Raw genomic sequence first — 12,200 nt, forward strand, 5'->3', positions numbered from 1 at the left:
GCAAGAGACCTCTCGTCGTCTTCCAGTAAATTCCCTCATTTGGGAATGCAATTTCTCCTGCTGTCTGCTGCTCTGTGCATGCACCCCACCACTTGATGGGTGAATGCAACAAGGCATTTTGACTTTGTACTGACATGAGTTTTCTCTGCATGTCCCTGTCTTTTTCCGAACAGTCCAAGTTTTCCATATCCTCCTTATCAGGATAGCCAGCCACTCTGCCACCGATAAGGACCCTGTCCTTGAGGGTCTGGCCAGGCCAAATGTTATAACTGTATGGGAACATTTAAAAATTACAAACTATTACTGTTTATGTTCTAGGACGACTGTGGTAGCATATTTACATGCATTTATGCCTTTACTTCCCTGAGATTCTTCCCAGGCTTGGGGGGGGCCCTTGGAATTGCTAAGTGGTGTCTGTGTTGGGGTTTTTGACTGCTCAGCCATTATATTTGGGAAGCTAAGGGGCCGGGGGTGGGATTTGGGAATTATGTTCCTGGTCTGACTTTGCAGTTTTACTAGCCTTGGAGGTGCTCACATGGTCTCAGAGAGGTTTGTGAGGTGACTCTGGTAATCCCCTCTGCATCATGTTCGGCCGTCCTATTACACCAAGCCTGATGACTATGAGGCAAAGAATGGCCTTATTCAAAAAGGCAAAGTGTGGACCACGAAGATGCACTGTGAAGTTATGCATCAAGATGGTCTTTATAGAATTTCTGCAGGAGTGGGAAGGGAGTTACCAGGTCATGCAGCTAATCCTCATAACTTGCAAACATCAACTGAGCCCTTTCTCTACTTTATATTTGGCTTTATCTCCCCAAGACATTTTAAAAGTACAGAGAGAAAGAGATGAAGGTTTGCACTAATGGTGTGAAGCAGCCCCTGTTGCCTATCTGTCAGCACTTACAAGGAAGCCTCCCTTTCTTGGCCATGCAATGTCCTTGTCTGCTTCAAGTGCAATGAGCCCACCAAGCACACTTCCTTTCCCATAACTGCTGTCTCAATGAACTTTTGCACAACAGGATATTTTCCTTATTCTAATATTCTGGGGAAAGGGTGTGGTAGAGGCTGTGGATCATGATGATGGGTAACTCATGCTGCCAACCACCATTCTGAGGTGGCGAACCAGGTTTTGGAGTGGAGCAGGGAGGCAGCAAACCCCAGGCAGGAAAAGTGAGGGAAGGGAGTAGGAAAGCAAGCACCAGCCATGAGTTTAGCCCAGGCCTGGATGGCGGAGTGGTCACCATTTTGGACAGGTTTACTGGGAAAGGGACAGCATGGATCAATGGAGGCGGGCAGGGACCTCGGACATGGAAAGATGTCTGTCTTACTTCCACTTATAGGATCTGCAGCTGGGGCAACTGGAACAGAAGCGAGCACAGCAGTCTAACGTAAGAACAACACATGAAAACAAATGGTATATTAGTAAGCAAATAATAAGAACATTTACATAGGTAGACCAAGTTGCTACCTGGCCAGCATCACGGTGCTGAGTGAATCCTCAAGAGAGTCAGGCTTCCCAGGGAGCCTTTTTTGTGGTCTCCAGTTGTGTCCATCTCCTGATAAATCATCAGGCGGAATGGGGCTCACAGCTCCAGTTTACCCACCTCTGACTCACAATCTCCTAGCCCAAGCAGTCCCCAGACCTGTGCATTCGTCTCCCGCTGTCTTGGCTCATCTCCTTTACTTCCTCCTCCTTGCTGCCTGGGGCCAGCAGGCATCATTAAGAGCAAAGAAAAGATCTGCTTCTTGCTCTCAGGTCTGGTGGCCAGTCTGATATGGACCCAGAATAACCTGGAATAGTAAATACAGAGAAAGTCCTGCTAAGTTCCAGGCTGGAACAGGCCCAGTGTGAATGGACACTGAGCGATTAAACGGCAAAGCTCTAGCAAGTCGTAATTGAGCATGTGCAAACTGTAAGTTTACAAGTTTTTATAATTTGGTCAAATGGGGTTGGATTTTCAAAGGGACAGCAGACAGTACATCCCTGACAGGCAGGCCATTCCTTACCTGTCTTCATAGCATGGGGACACTAGAGCTTCTCAAAGAAAAGATCTTCAGAATTCTTTTAGCATGAGGAAAATCAACATATTTTCCTTAGACTTGCTTTTGGAAACAGATGGTGCTTTTGGCTGAAGTCCTCCTGTACTCCTCCCTCTAAGAAAAAAAGAAGAGCTGATGCAGGTAGCTGGTATGTATTATTTAAGCCCAAATGGTTAGAAACTGACAGTCTCAAAACAGGATCTTACAATGAGAAGTGTCAGGCTCCCTTAATAAAAAGGGGTATATCAATTCTGTTTTAATAACCATTGATTTCTTGTTCTTGCAGACAACCAAATTTGTGGTGTTCTACAACAATATCCTGGTATCTGGCAGCAGCTCCTATTGTTTGTTTTCTAGTGTTTATATCTCTTTTGCCAAAGGTGGGAATCCTGTGTGTTCAGTTGAAACTTTTCACACTCCAAAATGGGTTCCAGCATCAGATGACCTGGCCACAGGTCTGGGCAGGACCAACCACACCCCAGGCATACAGGAAAAACAAGACTGTTCACAGATCATTGATCCCCGTATGGGGCCATTAAGTTCCTTGAGTACTACTAGTGACCCTCATTTATCTTGTGTAGATTAGTAATCACGGTTATATTTCTAACTTAAAATGCTGGAATGATAGATGCACACAGATAGAATATATACATTCAGTAGATAACTTTTTAAATGATACCTTACAAGATGAATTTTGCATAAAGCATTTTCCAGTTATGCATATTCATAAGCATAATATAGGATGCACCATCAACAGACTCATAATTTACAAAATTGTGAAGGACTTTGGGAGAGATTTTCAAAGACAAAATTCACAGTTTGAAAATTATTGCAAGACCCCTAATTGTCATTGTGCAATGCCCCCTGCAATAAAAAGAACATCCCCTTTTCCCTAGGTGCTTAAACTAGTGGTGCAGGGGGTGCTGCAGAGCCCCCTGTCTAGGAGTGGTATCCATGATACACAGAGTTTTTAGTTTGGGTCAATGGATCTCAGCACCCCCCCTATAAAAATTGTTCCAGCGCTCTTGCCTTTTTGAAGAATTCTGCAGGGTACTGTGCTTCTTATAGAGACTTATTTGTCCAAATGACAGTGCAGAAATGACAATGTGAGATTATTTGCTTCAGCCTGCAAGGTTTAGCTAAAATTCAACCTTTTAACATTGTTCCTTCAAGTCCTCATACTAATTAAATGGCCTTTAGCCACAAGAAACCCAATTATTTGTATTTTCCTATTTGCTGTTACAGCTTTATAACTTCCATTATTATTCCTACAAGTATGTTTGATCAATTATATTTGATCAATTTATATTATAATAAACAATTATATTTCATCCCACATTATAACCCCTCCATGATCAGGTTGGGGATCAACAGTCAACATTATTGTAAATTAATTTTTAAGCTCTTATCACACAAAATGCTATGCCTGGGATGATGCATGAAGTACCCTATTCAAAAATCAGCAGTTTGCAGGATAAAAGTGTTTGTTCTCTGATCTTGCAAAGTCTTAGGTACGTCACTTAGGGCTTAGCTAGACACACTATAGGCAGTCCATGGACTTCAATGAGATTAATCATTATATGTAAAGTTAAGCTCGTAGATACGGCTTTGCAGAAATATGAATGTGATGACTTAAGGCCCAATCTTGGTGCTATTGAAATTACAAGGAGCAAAAAAAAAAAAATTTAAAAAAAAAATCAGTCTTATAGATAACTGCCAATATGCAGACTTTTTGCTCCACGATCACCACTGTGCCTGTGTGTGTGTGTGCATGCGCAAATTCAGCAGCAAGTATCTGAAATAAGATTCAGTCTCCTATATTTATTATATTTATCTTAAAAGTTAGAGGCCAGCTAGAAAACCTAAATTCAAAAAACAGATGAAAACATACAGCCTAACAGTCTACAGATTAAAAGTAGAGGTGATGTGTGAACCAAGTTCCTTCACAATATACTGTTTTAGTAATTTATATACTCAAGTCAATATAGAGCTCCAGCATAATTAATTATGATGCTGAAAGATCTCCACATGTCGAGGGAAGAACAGAACCCAGTGCATGTAAGGAACACCCACAGTTCGGACTCAAAACAGAACACGCTGTTCCTTTGAGACTGTGTCCTTAAAAGGTTCAAAACTTGGGCAGCAAGGAAAAATAAAGGCATTCGAGCTTCATTTTTAAATTGGTGTTAATATCACACCATGTATTTGCTGCCAGAACACACAGAAATTAAGTCGATGCTGTACACTAGATACTAAGGCAGGAGTGTGCCATAATTTTTGATGCAGGGGGGCATTCCAAGATTTTGGGAAGTGGTCCAGGGCTATACTTTTCTATGGAGGGGGACACGGGGTCTGGGAATGAGCTTGGGGTAAGGGACTGGCATGCAGGAGAGAGTGGTGGAGTCTGAGAGAGAGTTTGAGTAGAGGGGGTTGTGACCTGGAATAGAGGGTTGGGGTGCAGGGTTGGGAAGGGGATATGGGTGCAGGTAAAGATTCTGGCCTGGGGGATGGGTGCAGAATAGGGTGTAGGGTCAGGGAAGGAATTGTGACCTTGTGCAGAGGAAAGAAGGGTGCTGAGGGTTTGGGTGGTGAGCTGAGGCAAGGGGTGGGGGTGCAGGGTCAGTATTGCCAAGTTTAAGCACTCAATAATCATGGAATCAGGCTCCACCCAAAACATGAATTTTCCTCTGAAATCATGCGATTTTAAAATCCATAGTGTGAGATTTTATTTACCTTTAAATAAGGTAAATACCTTCTGTTTTTTGAGCCTTTAGCATTCATGTTTTCATGATTCTGTCTGAAAGCCCAATGGTTAGAAAAGTACTTTTTGGAAAAAGCTAAGATTTTGACATAGTCACATGACACCAAAAATCAAATACTGTGAGACCCATAAAGTCATGAGAGTTGGTAACATTGTGCTGGGTCTGTACAGGTGCACAGACACAAGTTCCCTCCAAAAATGGCACATGCTAGTGAGGCAAGTGACCACCAAAATAAGAATAAAGCTAGCTCTACACAATGTACACAAACAAAAGCGAGGGAATTCCCACTGTCTTCCAAATTCTTTTCCTAATCTAGTGTTCATGAGTGTTCCTGGGCACAAATAAGTGATACATAATTTTCAAATGGAAGTGGATTTTTCACACTGTTGTCCCTTCCATTAAAAAAAAAATTGCAATTTCATGGTGGTCTATCAGACCAGGAGGCTGAAATCTTTCATTTACTCCTACCACAGCTATAGGCCAGTTTTCTTCATGCTGTCCAGTGAAAGTGTCTCAACTGCAAGGACTTCTTGAAGTGAGATAGGTCCTGAATCACACATACTTCTCTTCTTGGATTTTCTGCCATGACTGCCAAGTGTCATAGGTGCGTTAGTAAGAAAAAGGAGAGAGATCAAAAGTGGCTCTATTTCAGAAAGATATGGTAAGAAGTTTGACACAGTAATTACGGGGGTATTTGTGGTCTGTGTCTTACAGGAGATCAACTTAGATTATTATAATTGTTCCTTTTGGCCTTAATATGTATGAATCACAACTTTATGTTACACAGGACAACTAATTTTGCTCACTACTCCCTTGGGCTGGATATGAACCAGTGGGCTTAACTGACACTCAGGCCAGGCAGAAGTGACAGCTGTTCCCATTGACTTCAATAGAACTGAGTCATCCAGACACCTGACATTAAAAAAAACAATTCACCACCATCACAGAAACGCAAAACAATCCACTTCTCGGTCATACAGTAGCAGCTACAGACTTCCTTAGCTAAGGAAGAAGAGAATCCTGCCCCCCACGGCTGAAATCTTTCAAGACAAGTTTTAGCAGGAAGGGATAACTGCAGAGTAAAGTGGAAGCGATGACCGTTGACTAAGCAGAACCTCTTTCAGAGCTCTCTGCATGCACTACAGCCGTGATTCCTCAGAAAACTGCTTCTACAGGTGACAAAGAAGGAAGATAATGTGTCCTGCTGTGCTTTGCAGACCTAGAGACTAACTATGGCCCTCCAGTACAGGTTGCACCTCCCTGATCGAGCACCCTTGGGACCTCAGGGGTCCCAAGAAAGGGATTTTGGGAGTTAACGCCCCCCATCCCTGGCTGCCCTCCACTGGCCCTCTGGTTGCAGCTAACCACGGCAGCCTCCCCCACCGCGTCTCAGCCCCAGCATTCTGGTCCCACAGGGCTGCTGGGGGACACCAGTGTTCCAGCTTCATCCCTGTCCAGGGCTGCTGGGGGAAGCCACTTCCAGGTCTGGCCTCACTGCCCCCAAATGGGACTGCCATCTTGTTGCCCTCATGCCCTCAGCTCTCTGGTCCAGGAACATCCTTGATCCTGCCGGATGAGGGATATTGCTGAACGAGTGCCAGTGTTTGGAGATGGAACCTGAATATCTTTTTCCTTTGTCAGCCACAAAGTTTCTCCTTGATGCATTCAGGACTGTCTCCTTTCTGAGAGCAAGGACACTGTTCCCACCCAGACTTGCTGGCAAGTTCTTTTGATTGAAAATTGGACCAGTCTCTTTAGCTTCCTCAGGAGATCACATTCTATGGTGGGGTTGACCAGATGCAACACAGCTTTAGAATTTTAAAGAGGCTGTTGCTGGACGTTTGTAATGGCAATGTTTCCAGGCTAACAGGTGTGCTCTGGAGCAGTGTTTCTCAACCAGGGATATGTGCACCCTAGGGGTACACACAGAACTTCCAGGGGGTACATCAACACATCTAGATATTTGCTTGGTTTTACAAAAGGCTACATAAAAACACTAGTAAAGTCCATGCAATCTGAAAGGTCATTCAGACAATGACTTGTTTCTACTGCTTCATATATCTTTTGCTGAAAGGTAAGTAAAATACTTCTATTCCAATTCACTTATTTGATAATAAGCTGGTAGAAAGTCAGCAAGTTTCAGTAGTAGTCTTCTGTGACATTTTGCATGTTTTTGTAAGTAAGTAGTTTTAAGTGAGGTGTAATTTGGTGGTGTGAAAAACAAATCTGACTCCTGAAAAGCGTACAGTAATCTGGATAGGTTGAATAGCATGTGTTTCAAAATGTCAGATTAGCTTGGGACCATGTTTCTCAACGTGGGGTACGTGTACCCTTAGGAAGTCTGGGGGAACTCATTTATTTATTTTTTAAAAGGGGTACTTTATAAAAGAAAAGGTTGAGAAAAACTGCTTTGGAGCAGCCATTTATAAAAACCATTTGCTGTTACTTCTTGTAGCGCTGATGGGAGATGGAAGCAAATGACCATCATAAACATCTCACAAGGACCGTGTGAATAAGAGGGTAGTAAAGAAGCCCTGCACATACTGATAATTTAGGTGGGAGACAAATGGGCAGGTGACTTTAGTGATTAAGATTTCTACAATAAATACCACTAAATAGGTAGCCCAGAGCCCTTACCAAATATGCTTCATTTTACTTTATGAAAAATCTTTTTTTTTTTGGTTGTCATAGCAATGCATGTACTCAAACTTGACTGAAGTCTAAAGAGGGCTGAAGATAGAGATGGTTTGTCATCTTCTCCTCTATTCCTTTTCACATTTGAAGTCCCCTTTCAGCAAAGACTGAGCCACAGGCTTTAATTTTTACAAATGGTGACTAGTCCTGCTGTTGTCCAGCATAGCAGCAGAATTTATCCTCCCAATTCTAAGTCACTGAGAACATGTGGCATAGTGGAAGAATCTCAGGCCTGATCCAAAGTCCCTCAAAGTCAAGGGGAGTCCAGTCAGTGATTCAGATAGTGCAATACAGACATGGTCCAAAGTCTATCTACCAACTTCCTGATTTTGTTCCATCATTTGAAAAAATGGATGGAGCATATATTTTAGAAGAAATATACCATGAGAGATAGGGAGGCTGTTTTGATAGGGCATATAATTTTTACTGTTGTATATTAAGCGACTTAGGGGTGGGGAAAAGTTAGGGATGAAAAATACGCAGTTTTACAGAAGCACTTGTTTCATGAAATGCAGGTACAAACTCATGAATTTGGTGGGATGGGTTACCAACAGAGGTGGTGGAATCTCTATCCCTGGAGGTTTTAAAGTCCCAGCTTAAAGTCCTGGCTGGGATGATTTAGTGAAGGTCAGTCCTGCTTCAGGCAGGAGGCTGGACTCGATTACCTCCTGAGGTCCCTTCCAGCCCAAGGATTCTATGAATTTTAAGAAAGCCATTACTTTGCTGTACATTGAGTTCTTTCAGCATCCTGAGTTCCTACTTTTGTGCTGCTCTGTGTGCTTATAAAGTAACATTTTGATTTTGTATGATTTTTGCAAATGATGGTGAAAGCCAATTACATAAATTAGAACTGGAGGGAACAATTCTCCCCAATCCTCCTCTCCCCAAAGCCAATGACAGCCTTGTAATTGACTCCAATAGATTTTAACTCAAGCCCCAACTTGATAAAAAATAAATAAAAATTATGGACAACAGAACTGACTCATGACGTCTCCAAAAGTCTTTGTGGTAGGTCTATAAAAGGACCAGGCCATCTCCGTTGCAAAGCCATACAACCAAAAACCTTTCAAAGAAGCAGAAGATTTCTCCTCTCACATCCTCCATCACACCTGATCTCTGATACATGATAGTAGCAACGTTGTACATGATGGTAGCATCATGATGGCCAGCTCTGGCCCTGATCCAGTCCTTCTGTCATCAACGGCATCTTGCAATTGACTTGCATGGAAGCAGGGTCAGGTCCTGTGCTTCTTTTCTTGGGAGGGGTAAAAAGAAGAACCAGACATGGCGGATGGGAATTCACATCATTCAATACGCTGCTGGAAATTGCTCAGCCCATGATGGTGGACATGATACAGAAATTCAAAATTTAAAAAGAGTGGGCTCTTATCATTCCTGCACAACTATTTTATGTATTTACTTGAGGCCAATCACAAAATATGTGAGGATGTCATAATCTCTACACTACCCCTATGAAAAAGTAGTAGGATCACCCTTTGACAAATGGAGAATTGAGGCACAGATAGGCTAAGTGACCTTTTCAGGGTCATATAGGAAGTCGGTAGCAAGGGGAGGTAACAACCTGTGTATCCCAAGCCCTAGAATAGCGCCCCAACCATCAGACCCACCTTACTTCCTATTACCTATGCTTAGCTCCTTTTTGAGATAAGAATCCGGTATGTGAAAGAACGACAGAATCCACTGGGAAGAGCCCTGACAAGGAAGGAAGAAATTGTGTGTGTTTTGATAAGAATGAGATGAGAGAAGCAATACAAAATGTTGACGCACAAAGTACGAACTTGCTTCTCTGTTTAATCTGTTATTTCCCCAGGAGCCACTCAAGTCCAGAGATGTAATTCTGATGGCAATAAATTTCCACATCTAGATGCACCAGTGAGGTGCTTTCCCACCTCAAAGTGCTTTAATTGCCCTCAGGGGAAGGGTTCACAGTAACTGTGCACGGCTGGTTAAAAGCAAGACAGTGGCACAATATGTTTGACACAGTGCTGCTGCAGGGAAGTACCATCACCAGCAGTGACAATCACTGCAGGCCCAAAGGGAGAAAAGTCTCTCTGAGGAATGAGGACTGGAAGAAAATACTAAATAGGAAAAGAAAGCACAGAAGATAGGTAGCAGCAGATTCAGACAGAAGGATTAAATCAAATACAGCCTTCTCTTTAAGATAAAAGCATTAAAGGCTTCCCATAAACCAGGATAAAGCAACGTTTCTATAATCTGCAAATCTCCTTAAGTAAGGTTTATGGAAGTGGGGAGACGAAAAAGTGATACAGCCCTAAAGGACGTTCAGAGAACACACACAAGCCAAAGGATTGTGTACTAATACACTGGGGTGGAGGAAGGAAGGAAGAGGAGTGCGTGTGTGTCTGTATGTGTGTATTGGGGAATCGAGGGGATGTTATATTGTTTGGAATTACCAAATTTAAGAAAAAGTTGCTCAGACAAAGAGATCAGCTGTCCAATTTATTCCACCTCACACTACACCAGAGGTCAGCAACCTTTCTAGGGGCCTTTGGACCTCTATGTACAGTCCAAGTGCTAGATATCATCAGTCTGTTCAACTAGGCTTGCCCTACTCAATGCATTCTCTTGAAAAAGAACACTGTAGCATACAATGGAAATGCTTGCAGCTAAATTTACCTTAATAAGGGGTTCTTAATCTGAGCCTTTACTTTTTGGTTCTTAAAGTAGCTCAGACAGTAAGGAACAGATATATAACTGTGATGTCACATTTCTCACATGGCAGCTAGAAAAAGAACATGAATATCAAAACAGGACACTAGAATTTTGGAATATTTTTAATCTTTTTTCTGCTTCCTGGAATTTTGTGAGCTGAAGTGCACAATCCTGAAGTTGCACTGCTAAAACTTTAAGCATTTCATTTCCTTGGTTTATTTGCAGTTTGGTGAAAACTATCCAATCAATAAATAGGACATTTTAAATGGATGAACAAGCCAGGGAAAATAAAAGAGGTAATAACTAATAGAAATACTTCCAAACAAGAGAAAGAAACAGTTAACAAAAGGTCCTTATGTTTAGAAAAAAAACCCAACCCTGTATCTCATCAGGTGGGCGGTGGAAAATTGAAGAATAGTTTCCCACCTTTGCAGCCGCCCCGGGATAAAAGATTAGCTGAAAAGCAACGCAACCCTACCAGACTCCTGGGGGCCCCCCACAGCCAACAAAAGCCTCCATTCAACAGTCCTGGACATTTTTTGTCTCACTTGTCTTAACATCACTTCTTCCATACCAGCATCTTCCTGCGTTCCGCTCCCAATTGGTGATTGATTTTATCGGCAACCAACTGTTTCATCATCTTCCCACCTTGCTGCTTTTGTTCTTCTGGTCCTTGGCAATTTCATTTCTTTCTCCACCTACCTTGCCTCTTCTCTCCACAGGCCACCAGCCTCACCTGCTCTCACTGCCTTCCTAATCGGTTCTTTATTCCTGCCTATGTATATTGGTGTAGAAACAAACCAGGTCAAAGTGTGTTTTAAAAACATTTTTGCAAGATTATGAACTACTCACCCCAAGCCCTCAAGACGTGAGCACGACTTGCCTAAGCTTCTGCATGGCCTCACTCTCTCCTCACTTATTTGTTCCCCAGGTTCATTGTTTTATTTAAACTTTTAGAACTTAAATTCTCTTGGGCAGGGACCACACATTTGTATTAGTCTATATGGTGCCTAGCACATTTTGGACACTTAGTAAGTAACAGTATAGTGAAAGTCAAAATGTTCAAAATTCAGGGATCACACCTAAAAAATCATGAGGAATTTAAAAGTTATAGCACTGTGCTAAAGTAACATGTTGGTGACTGAGTCTTGGTGGTAGTGCAATTTGCCAGGGCTTTAAGAAAAATCATCAGATAATTGTCTGGATGAAATTGCAAGTTGTTTGACTAATAAATAAGCCTGCTCCATGTGGGAGCTACGTCAGGGTCATGCAACTTGGTGTTATGACTTACCAACATATACAAAAAATTAGATTAGACCTAATTTTTTGAGTTCTATAAAGAATAACTTTCTTCTCACTTTTTAAATAGAGTCCTACTCTAACCCTCAGATAAAAATGTTCCAGTTAGGCCTTTTTATTTAATGGGAGATAAATTCCAGCTTACCTTATTCTGTTTCAATATGGGATCTCCACAGGCTGCCCCAGTAGCAAGACTTATATAAGATAAAACTTCCTGGAAATAAGAATTTTCAGAAACTGCTCATGATTTGTCTCTGTGGGTCAACGCTTAAAGACTGCTTCTGAGTTACCCTCACAGTTGCCAGCATTATCCCCCAGCCTCTTATTTGGCAGGTGGAAATGTAGATGGTGTGGAAATCCAACATAAGCAGCACTTTTTGCACTGCACTATGGACATAAAATACAGCCAGTCTGCTGCTTTGGTATTTTGTACAGCTGGTTGGATGGCAATTAAAGACAAATCATTTATTTGATGACTGAAGTAAACAACTCAAGTTACTTATTTATCAATATTGTTGCTGTGCCACCACAGAAGTCATTTCAGACAAATTCTGGGGGAGGCACGGTTGAGTCAGCACACAGAATGTTCTCCATCACCAAGGAGAAAAACCAGGCAACTGCGTCTTTCTTATTGATTGTGTCTCATATATCCTGGAGGAGAGGGGGCCCACTAGGGATAGGATGAGTCAAAGATACAAAGGAGCATGTTGA

This window comes from Carettochelys insculpta, chromosome 7 (genome assembly GCF_033958435.1).
Source record: "Carettochelys insculpta isolate YL-2023 chromosome 7, ASM3395843v1, whole genome shotgun sequence".
Lineage (NCBI taxonomy): Eukaryota > Metazoa > Chordata > Testudines > Carettochelyidae > Carettochelys > Carettochelys insculpta.